The 12,094-nt window shown below is 35.7% G+C and overlaps 1 long non-coding RNA gene across 4 annotated transcripts; it reads left to right on the top strand.

Annotated features, from left to right (window-relative positions):
• The first annotated feature begins 2,753 nt into the window (after window positions 1–2,753).
• On the top strand, window positions 2,754–5,753 carry LOC122056592. Of its 4 annotated transcripts, none has more exons than XR_006133304.1 (3): window positions 2,754–2,905; window positions 2,983–4,501; window positions 5,328–5,753. It is a non-coding gene; the product is annotated as an uncharacterized LOC122056592 (long non-coding RNA). The 4 variants fall into 4 exon arrangements; XR_006133302.1 differs by having other exon boundaries at window positions 2,983–3,417; window positions 4,364–5,753; XR_006133303.1 differs by having other exon boundaries at window positions 2,974–5,753.
• Window positions 5,754–12,094: the final 6,341 nt, after the last annotated feature.

Genomic DNA, 12,094 nt, shown 5'->3' on the forward strand with positions numbered 1-12,094 from the left:
AATGTAAAATATCCGAAAAAAATGACGAATAATGATAAGGGAATTTTTTGGAATTTTTAGAAATTTTTCGAGAATTTTTCGGAGCTCGTATGGATGAGTTAATGGGGATAAAAATGAGGCCGGAAAAGCCTGTTTAGGCTACCCATTTAAGTAAAGAAATGTTTATTTATAAATACATTTTCTTTTCTTTTTCGTATTTCCTTCTTCCCCTCGCCGAACCCATCCGCCGACGCCGAGTTTTCTTCTCCCGATCTTCTGCCCTAACCGCCACGAGAGCACCGTCGGCTCCTCCTCTCGGCCAATCCATCCTCGCCGGCCGACGAGAGCCAAGGAAAAGCCCCGTCGCCGACCACACACCGAGCCCTAGATCTTTCTCTCTCGGTGCCGACACCCCGAAACCTCTTCTCTTCTCGCGCTGCCGCCACCTGAGGTCGCACAGAGCAGCACCGGCGCCCTACCGCTGACGCATCGCCGAAGTTTCTTCTCCTTTTCCGAGCGTCGGCAACCGACCAAGTTCCTTTACCCTAGTGCCGATCGCCCTTGCTGTTGCAACGCTTCTGCCCTAGATCGCCACCGACTCCCTGTTCTTGAGCCGTGCCCTAGATCCGAGCCAACAAGGGTTTCCGGTGGATCAGTGATCCGGGCAGTGAGGAGGCTTTCCATCAGTTGCTCTATTCCGGCAGCCATTTTTTTTTGTAGCAGCCGGCAACCCCTTATTCCATCTGTAGCCATCTTGCTGTCAGTATCAACACTCCCTGCTGTGGATCAACAATCACAACCATTGATTAAGGTAAGCTATGTGTGGAGTTTTGGTTGTATTTCTATGAGTATTTGGATGATATGCATTTGTATCGGATTATATTGGAGATGTTGTAACCTTCAGTTGCTTGGTTAGTTGTGGATTTAGGTAAGTTATGATGGATTCATGTTTAACTTAATCTAATGTGATTATGGAAGGCTTAACTATTGTAGTTGTGATGAATTAAGTACAGTTGATTTATGTTGGATTAGGTTTAATCCTTGGAGTTATTAGAGATGAACATATTGCTAATCGTAAGTTGATCAGCAAAAGGAAATGATTGTGTTGATTGAGGATTATTGATTAAGGAGATTAATTCAAGTTAATAATTAATTATGATTAATTAATGATGGATCGATTAGGGTTTTTTCCTAATTAAGTTGGGTTGGATTTAGCTAGTTGTTGTTTATAAAATTAGCTAAATTGTATATCACGTTATCTGCAAGACTTTGATTCGAGACGGTGTCTCGACGAGGGATCTATTTCGGATTGGACCTTTCTTATTGGAGGCGGGTACCTCTTGACTTATCTTTTATGATATTGTCAATTGGATATGCATAGTATTTTATAGCTACAAGCAATGATCATGTTTGCCTTTGGTATGTCATTGTTTGTTTTGGTGTGATCAACAAGTTAACTTAGGTCCTGTGTGTTTTTAACCTTGTGTCTAAGTGTGCAGGAGCTTAAGAGCACATGTAGTCGAGCGGAAGACACAGCTAGCGAGAAGGACGACACGCGGTGCGTCCGAGGGATGAGGCGCTGCGGAAGAGTACACCGGCGGATGAGAAGGAAGTATGCGGTGGTTCCGAGGGACGAGAAGTCGGAGCGGAAGATTGCTCGAGGAGCAAGAGACGCAGCTAGAGAGAAGGTCGGTATGGGGTGCGACCGAGGGACGAAGACTGCGGATGAGTACGTTGGCGGACGAGAAGGAAGCATGCGGCGATTCCGAGGGACGAGAAGTCGGAGCGGAAGCCTGCTCGAGAAGACCGGAAGTTGGGTTCGGGTGAACCCTATTCCGGATGGCAGAGATCACCCAAGTGAGTGGAAGACTCGGTCTGAGGCAAACAGAGCCGGAGCAAAAGACCCGGGCTGGAAAAAGTTAATAGGGTTGACTTTTCCTTCCGGGGCGCCCGGAACCCTTCCGGGCGCCCAGAGTTGACTTTTTGACCAAATCGCGTCAAACGCGATCTAAACGTTGGGAGATAAAATTTTGTCCCCCTCAGGGAATCCGGAATCCCTTCGGGGTGCCCCGACCAAGGCTATAAATACAGCCTTGGTCCAGAAGCTTTTCAACAACTCAAGCAATTCATTCTTTCTACACTTGTACGCTTTCTCTGCAGTTAAGCTTCTATTTTCTGCGCTTCATCATTGTAAGAGGCTTCTCCGCCTAAAAGAGTTTTTAGTACGATCATCTTCCTTGGATTAACAACCTCCCCGGTTATAACCTAGTCAAATCTGGTGCCTCGTCCTTTCTGTTTTATTTAGTTACTTTTTATATACAAGTGTTAGTTTAAGAAAGTTTGAGAAAGGTTTGGTTTTTGTGTTTACAGGCTATTCAACCCTCTTCTAGCTGGCCGCCGCGATCCAACAGTCCCCACTAGGTTGATTACATCACACCTAACCCAAGTAATAACTATGTGAAAATATGTAATAGACTTCGCCACTATTTACTTCAGTAATTAGTAATTACGAAGTAATATATGATAATCAACTTCGCTAATAAATTTGATGCAGTAAATATGATTTTAGGCTTCATAGGATAAAAAATACCGACCTCACTTCTAATTTTATTTAATATTTTACTTTGTAATATATATATTTGATGAAATAGTAAGTTATTAAATAAAATTGATATGGCTAATTGATGAAGTAATAACTCTGAATAAGTTAAAATTTTTCCCATGTTAGAACCGAGTTATTATTTTTCCGTCTATTCTCTGTTAAAACCCTAAGTCTTCCTTTTGTCTTTCGTCGAAATCACTTTATAGCCTCCTCGATGCAAAGCTTTGACATTTTTCCCTGATTGAAGCCTTCGTATTTTCCCCAACGGGAAACCTTCTCATTTTCCCCCGACGCACTTCACTTCCGTTCCTCTCTACACTCTAGGTTTGTTCCCTCTCCCACCCCCTTCTTTCCTTTCCTTGCTTCGCCATTAGGGTTCTTCATCTTTGTAGTGCCGCCAGTGGAATCAACCTTTGATAGGTCATCCTCTTTGGGGTTTCCTGGCCACGGGAAGAAGAGACAACATGAGCAATTTCTGCAATTTCTTCCACAAGCCCAAGGACACAAAGAATATCCGCAAGAGAAAAAAAAGTTGACTCCAACGAGGAAGTCTCCATTGATGATATTTTGTCTTCCGATCCAGAGATGAAGAAGTTTGTCGAGCTTTCCTTCTCTTCGTTTTGCTTTGAGGTTGGCTCCCTATTCCAGTTCGATTCATCCATGGAGATCTAGGTCAAGCATGACAGTTGTGCTATGGATGCACTTGAGATGAAGACCGAGTTCTTCAAGGATGCCTGCACCATCAGCGAGTGGGTGCTAAAGAGGGCAGAGGAGGCTCTCAAGGGCAAGTAAGTCTGGCAGAGGGGTGATGATAAGATATACAAAGGGATCCACAGGTACACTAATTACATTGTGCTCTAAAGGAATGTGATGTTTATGATGCATCTGTTGGCATGTGCTTTTTCTGATAATGATTTCCTTGAGCCTGTATACTATTCACATGCATTGTTCAATTAAGGCATTATACTAAGGGTTCGATCATTTAATCTGCATAATGTGTTTATTAGTTCGGCTTATTGTGTGAAGATTGTAGTATGAGATTTCTCATGTATTTTAACCAGTTATGTGTCAACATCTTTCTTATGTTACTAAGTAAAGCACTTACATGAAGAAAGGATATTTGCTATACAAAATTCATGCGTTCCAATTTATCATAAATAGCCATATCGTTCTTGTAAGGTGATTCTAGTGTAGGTTGCATGTTTCTGATGGTTGGATTTATTAAAAGCAAACATAAAGATCCTACTATAAAGTTAAATTATTTAAATACTGCTTTACTTTGTATTTGGACATCCAAGCTTAGCAATGATGACATAATGCATGTTTGTTCATATCTCAATAACAATATCTTTATTTCTTTATAGTTTATACATCATCAAAAGCTAGTATGTTAGACCCCAGGGGATTTGAAACCTTTCATTATAAGATTAGTCCCATAACTTTGGTTCAATAAGCTATATGTGTTCATACACTAGCACAAGACTCTTTGTTCAGCATTCTCAAGATTTATCACATTCAAATGATTTGGAATTTATTTTTCCCATATCAAACTAAACTATGAATGTGATTGGACCTTTTACTACTATAGAATCATTAATAGTGTCAATATGTATTGGAATCTGATTCACTAGGTTAGGATGTGTAATTTTACTAGTTATTGGTACTTAAGCAGTGAAATTTTGTTGTTAAGTTAGGATGTCCTTGCAATTATTTTTATTCTTTACAACTTCATTTTGACACCTTAATTTGTATTCATTATATTTACAATTATATTTTTTTTAGATAGCATCATGGAAAGAATAAGAAATGTTTTGTCTGCAACAAACCAACTCTTGGTATCTTCAATACCACACGTGAGATACGAAAAAGATGGCTGAAGATACATAAGAGGAACTGACAATGATATGTGTCAAACCAAAGGTTACATAGAAGATTTTAGCATTTGTAAAAAAATTATGCTTTCTGGAACTATTAGACACTCTTATTGGTCATGTTGATCATCTGTTAGTTTAATATACTGGATTATGGAAAATAATTGAAAGTTTAACTTCATGCGGAAATGTGGTCAGAGACTTAATATTAACTTTCGATCTAATATAATTGAAAGTTTAACTCCTGGTCTAATATTATATATCATGTTTTTCAAATCTTTTAAATAGTTGGACCAAAATGAAGCATTTGTACTTTTGTTGATAATGTGCTTTAAAATGAAGTTTAAGCATTATGTTGTCGATTACTTTGGTTCTTGCTATCTTTTTTAATATAAAAATTGACTTTAGCACTATCTATCTTCTAATACTTATGAGATATCTTAGCATTATTGATGAACTATAGTTAACATGCTTTGCTTTGTTCACATGGGGTAAATTTAGATTTGACCTTAATTTTTCTTAAAGACTATCCTTATAGAGAAGGGTGATAATGCTTGATGTTAGATACTTTTGCTAATAGATGTTGTTACAAACTGATGTAGGGTTATGAATATTCTTGTACCCATCATCTATGGTATTTTTTTTGTATGTTTACCTCATATGTACCCATCATCTATGGTATTTTTTTTGTATGCTTACCTCATATGTTCAAGTTTTATAATGATGATTATGGTTATCTTGTATGTTCTAGCATTTTTTTTACCATTACCTTGCAATTACCTTACAGTTACCTTTACAAAATGTATTTAGGCATCAATTAATAATTTTTATTATTTGAATTGTGACTAATTCCATTAATTTTTTAATTTTATTAGGGTAATCTAAAATAAAATGGTGGTTTTCAATGTGTATATTGTGTAATGTGGTACATGAAAGAGATAGTCTTATTGAAGATCCACAATTGGAGAGAAAGGTGAATTTCTTCTTTATGAAATATCTTCTTTATGTAATATTGAGTCATTTTGCATTAACCCTTAAACTTATGTTAATGCTTTAGTTTACAGTATCAAAAAACAAACAATATTACAATCAATTTCAGTATGATGAAGTCAGAAGTGAATGAAGCGAATTCGTCTGGTTCTATGTGGGTGTCTAAGTATAAGCTGTGATGTAAATTTTGGATTGTAATTAGAGATTTATGGATACAAAAGCTTTTGAGCGAAGTTAGTCAAACTTGCCTTTTGTGAATATACTTTTGGATTATATTTAGAGATTTGTTGATATAAAAGGTTTTGGGTGAAGTTGATTACATGTCTTTTATGAATACACTTTTAGATTGTATTTTATAGATATTTGTGATATCTTTGTTCAATTTTGGTGGTGAAAAATATTATGTAGTAAAATATTATGATATACACTTTTGTCAATTAAAATTGTATTGTAGTAAAATATGATCAATTACTTCAACACTATGAATAAATGGTGGAGTAATACAACACAAAAGACTTCGATAAATTTAAATAGCAGCGTAGTTAAAGAAATTATTTACTTTTCCACTGATCAAATTTGTGAAGTCATTTGTATAAATTACTTTGCTAAATTAAAATTTTTGTTGTAGTAAAATATGCTTTATTACATCTATACTACGATGAAGAAATACAACACAAAATACTTTGATTAAGTAAAATTATGCAGAAATAAAATTAAACATTTACTGCACTAGAATATAAAAGTTGTGAAGTCGTATACATATTTTACTTCATCAATCAATGTAACCTATGAAGTAATATATTATTAACCACTTAAGTACTTTTTCTGATCTCGATGAAGTAATAGAGTCATTTTTACTTCGAAAATGGTCCAATTTTGAACTGGTTTTGGACCGGTGATAGACTTCAGTAATTGTGTGGAGAAGTAATAAATTGACCCTTTTACTTCACGTGTGTTTACTTCGGTAATTATCTACCTATTACTTCAGATAATATCTATTGCTGATTTTCACATAGTGAATACTTTCTCGTTATACAGATTTAAATTACGCATACATGTGTACAAGAGTGTCGCACTCTTAACATGTGATGCTTTGGCCAAAAATTTTGAGTAATAATCTTAACAAGTGACCATAGGGTATACGTCTCCTCGTAAGGAGCGGTGAATCCTCTATGGGCTATCCAAACACCTTCGGGCACTTTAACTTATACTCAATCATCTCGGGTCCACATCTCAATGAAATGCTTGCTTAAGATATCAAAGTATAATTATTCATGACCAAGATGACTTATATACCTCAAGTTGAAGGAAACTTGCACTCATGCTGCAATAAGAAATTCACAAACATATCTATATATATATGTAGAGAACCATATGAAGCTTACAGCGAGTCACTACAATGAACTAGTTACCATAACCAGCATCCACGTTTAACTCTCGACATCCCAATGTCTCCAGCCAGTGAGAAAGCAGCTGCTTGATCGAACCAAGGAGTATAACCCGTGCTAATCTTACAGAATTGATGATGCCCCAATGCATCAATTCGACGACTAGGGAAATTTTAATATATTCATAATTGTACATGTAGAGATAATCACTAGTTGCGATTCAATCACAAATTCTCTTATGCTATAAATTATATTACGGATATTCAGTAAATGAGTGAACATATAATATGCACTCAAATAGTGAATATATACTTATCAAATAAATAGAAAAAATAGTAAGGCGAATGCCTTAGGACATCCTTCAAATTCTAACACTCCCACTTGACCTAAAGTCAATCACCACAGTGCCCTAAACTGTAAGCATAGACGTGACTGTCAAACTTGCTTTATGGTAGAGCCTTTGTCAAAGGATCCACTAGATTCCTTCTAGTGGAAATTTTCTCGAGTTGTATTTCTTTCCTACTAACGATCTCCTTGATCAGATGATAACAGTGAAGCACATGTTTTGATCGCTGATGATACCTCGGTTCTTTTGCTTATGCAATGGCTCTAGTGTTGTCGCAGTAAACAGGTAACACTTCAACAATGGATGGAACCACACCAAGTTCAGTAATGAACTTCTTGATCCAAACCGTTTCTTTTGCTGCTTCCGAAGCTGCTATGTATTCCGCCTCACAGGTAGAATCTACAGTAGTGTCTTGTTTGAAACTTTTCCAACTAACTGTTCCTCCATTTAATATGAATATGAATCCAGACTGGGACTTGGAGTCATCCTTGTCCGTCTGGAAACTAGCATCTGTATATCCGCGTATGGTCATATCACTATCTCCATAAACTAAGAACATATCCTTACTTCTTCTTAAGTACTTAAGGATCATCTTGACAGCCACCCAATGATTCATTCCAAGATCAAACTGGTATCTGCTCGTAACACTTAGAACATATGATACATCGGGTCTTGTACATAGCACAATATACTTGATAGATCCTATTGCATACATATAATGTATCTTATCCAGGAAAATCCTCTCGTCTTCTGTGTGTGGGCACATAGACTTCGAAAGTTGAATTCTATGAGGAAACCTTTCTTGGATTCAGACATGCTAAACCGTTTTAGCACTCTATCTATATATATTGACTGTGAAAAACCAAGAAACCTTTTCGATCTATCTCTATAGATTTTCATCCCGAGGATGTAAATTGCTTCTCCTATGTCTTTCATGGAGAACGTATTAGACAACCAAACTTTAACTGACTGTAGATCTGACACATCGTTTCCTATAAACAATATGTCATCAACATATAATATTAGGAATACGACTACACTCCCACTACCTTTTGATACACACAAGGTTCGTCTAGATTTTGTGAGAAATCAAACTATTTGATTGTCTCATCAAAACGGATATTCCAACTCCTGGATGCTTGCTTTAGTCCATAAATGGACCGTTGAAGCTTGCATAGTTTATTCTTGTTGACAGATGTGAAGCCTTCGGGCTGTGTCATATACACATCCTTGAGAAAATTTCCATTAAGGAAAGTTGTTTTCACATCCATCTGTCATATCTCATAATCATGATGAGCTGATATGGCCAGGAGTATCCGAATGGATTTAAGCATGGCCACAAGTGAGAAAGTTTCGTCATTGTCAATGTCTTGCCTTTGACGATAGTCTTTCGCTACCAACCTTGCCTTGTAGGTAATAATATTACCATCCATGTTGGTTTTCTTCTTCAAAACCCATTTGCACCCTATAGACGTAATGCCTTCATGTGGGTCCACCAAGTTCTAAACTTGGTTTTCGTTCATAGAATCTATTTCTGACTTCATGGCTGTAAGCTATTTGTATTTGTTCTTTTTAGAACTATTCAGAGCCTCTTCGAAATTAGTAGGTTCCTCATCCTTAATGAGTAACACATCATTCGATTCTTTTACAAGAGATCTATATCTCTTAGGAATATTGCGTGTCCTACCTGATCTATGAGGAGATTGTGTCATAATCGATTGTGGTTCTTGACTAGGTATCTCATTAGTGTTTATTAGAGTCTCTTGAACTTCATCAAATTCAACTATAGTCCCACTTGCTTCCTGTAAGAGAAATTCTTTCTCTAGGAAGGTAGCATGGATTGAAACAAACACGTTTTGTTCCAAGGGATGATAGAATTGGAAACCCTTAGTTTTCTTAGGGTAGCTAATAAATAAACACTTATAAGATTTAGTGTATAACTTGTTTGATATAGTCCTCTTCACATAAGCAGACATCCCCTTATCTTTAAATAAGATATAAGGAGTTTCTTACTAATCCATACCTCATATGGAGTAGTTGAGATTACCTTCGTCGGGACTCTGTTTAGCAAGTAAACAGCTGTCATGAGTACATAACCCCAAAAGGTCTTGGGAAGATCTGCACGATCTATCATTGATCTATCCATGTCTAACAAGGTTTGATTACACCTTTTTGATACACCATTATGTTGTGGTATATAAGGCGGAGTCCATTGAGACAATATATCATTATCTCTTAGATAATCTAGAAACTCTTGGCTTAAATATTCACCACCTCGATCACATCGAATTATCTTAATATTTTTACCAAGTTGTTTCTCTACTTAACTTCTGAATTTTCTAAACTTTTCAAAGGTTTCAGACTTGTGTTTCATTAGATACACATACGCATAATGAGAGTGATCATCAATGAAAGTAATAAAGTAGTTATAACCTCCTAATGCAGTGGTCCACATACATCGGTATGTACAAGCCCAAGTAACTCATCAACTCGTTCACCCTTTTAAGAAAAAGATAACTTTATCATCTTGTCTTTTAAACATGAATCACATGTATCTAATTCAAATGATTTGAGAACTACAATCATTTGCAATTCGAACATGTGTTTCTTGCTTATATGGCAAAGGCGACAATGCCACGAGTAAGAGATTAATTGATTATCTATTTGGACGCGTTTATTACTCTTTTTGATATTGAGTATGTCACTAGATATATCTAACACGTAGATGCTATTGCATAAAATTTTAGTGCCATAAAGTACGCCACTTAAGATATAACAACAATTGTTACTAAAAGTTAAATGAAAACCTTTTCTATTTAAGTAAGAAATAGAAACAATATTCTTTATTAATGCTGGAACAAAATAATAATTATCTAGTTCTAAGACTAGGAAGCTTTAACAAATATGTTCCAATAGCGATTGTAGCAACCTTTGCTTCATTCCCAACTTGCAATCTTGTTTCTCCTTTGACAAGTCTTCTGCTATTTCTTAGCCCCAGTATGTCATTATATATATGTGAACTACATCTAGTATCCAATATCAAAGTGTCTAAGGAAATAGCATGACAATCAATAACAAAAATACCTGAAGAGGATGGAGGCATCAGATGCTTTATTCTTCTTCACGGACTCAAGATAGATCTTGTAGTTTCTTTGCCAGTGTCTCATCTTGCCACAATGATAGCATGCGCCCTTTTGTGCCGGTTCTACACTCTTGGTCTTTTTGTTATTCCTTTTAACCTGATGTTTTAGCTTCCTCTTAGAACCTTTCTTGGAGGAGTCTACTAAGAGCATAGTTTTTTGTTCACCCCTAAGAGAAAGCTCCATAGTCTTGAGCATATTTATCATCTTGGGGATGGTCAATTCCATATTGTTCATCCGCTAGTTTATCACAAATTGTGAATGATTTTTCAGTAAACTATGTAGAATTAAGTCAAACTTAACTTATGATCCATCATAAAACTGAGTGATGCTAAACGCTCTATGTAACCATTCATCTTTAATATGTATTATACTATAGACAAACCCTCCTGCATCTTCAAGCAAAAGATAAGCTTGGAGACCTTGAACCTTTCAGATCTAGCTTGCTCATCAAATAGCTCACGAAGATGATAGACAATATCATAAGCATCTAAATGCTCTTGCTGTTTCTGTAATTCAAGAGTCATAACGGCTAGCATGATGCAACTAGTAAGTACAAAATCATCCTTATGTTTCTGAAGGGTCAACAGTTGGTCCACAGTTGCATCGACATCAAGACTGGTGGGAAGAGGTTGATCAAGGACATAAGCTAGCTTCTCAGTTTTGAGAACAATTCTCGAATTTTGAAACCAGTCCAAGAAGTTCGACCAAGTCAGTTTGTTCGAGTCCAAAATTGAATGCAGATTAACAGAAGTCATAATTAAATGATTAATCTAGAAATACAAAAATCAGAATGTATAAGGGACAAGATTTAAAAGCCCGCTTATTTATCAAATTCAAATACCATTATTTTGAATTCAAAAGATGGTAGGTTTTCTCCAAGTGGGTTGATATCCACCATAGATAAGAATAACCTTGACTTTGGCCAACAAGTCATTCTTAGCTATAGCAGTAGATAACATCCATATCACTTATATGTAACTATCACATTATGCTAGCAACTAATTGATCTCCGTATAAATATCGGGTTGTTAACACAATAATAAGTATCATCAAATGCACATCACACAAGTTCACCTCTATCCATATTTATCATGGCTTTGGCACAGCAAATCAACGCTTTAAGTTTAAAACCAATCTGTTAATCATGAGATTGTATCTCTATGGTTTGAACATGTTTAATTTCAAGTTGAGTTTGACTTTGGCCAACAACTCAAAGAAGAACTTAAACTCTAGTTTTAACCATATTAACAGAAGGTGTATGTTTTAATATTAAGTAAGAGATTTAGGTCTCATCTACATCATGCAAAATTCTATCTACATGACATTACACGCATGACATAAATGATGACATGACATGTCACACGTATGACATAAATGATGATATGACACATCACACGCATGTCATAGCATGACATATCATACATATGGTAAGATCTAATCACATCACACGCATGACAAAATCTAATCATGTCATAATTAATGCATTTATATGACATACAATATGGTATGTTTATGGCATAAATTTACATGTTATAATTCTATTTTAGAAATAAAAATATATTATAAATCTTATTTTAATAAATCAAGATTTATCTAATCAAATCAGGAAATCAATTTCCAAATTTAATTAACATATCTTATTTAGAATCTTTCTATCAATCAAGAATCTTTAATTATTTTAGAAATAAATTTCCAAACTAATTTCTTAACCATTTAAGAAATAAATAATTAATATTTCTTATTACAGAATAATTCAAATCTAGATTTTTTTTATG

The sequence above is a fragment of the Zingiber officinale genome, chromosome 3B (genome assembly GCF_018446385.1).
Source record: "Zingiber officinale cultivar Zhangliang chromosome 3B, Zo_v1.1, whole genome shotgun sequence".
NCBI classification, from domain to species: Eukaryota; Viridiplantae; Streptophyta; class Magnoliopsida; order Zingiberales; family Zingiberaceae; genus Zingiber; species Zingiber officinale.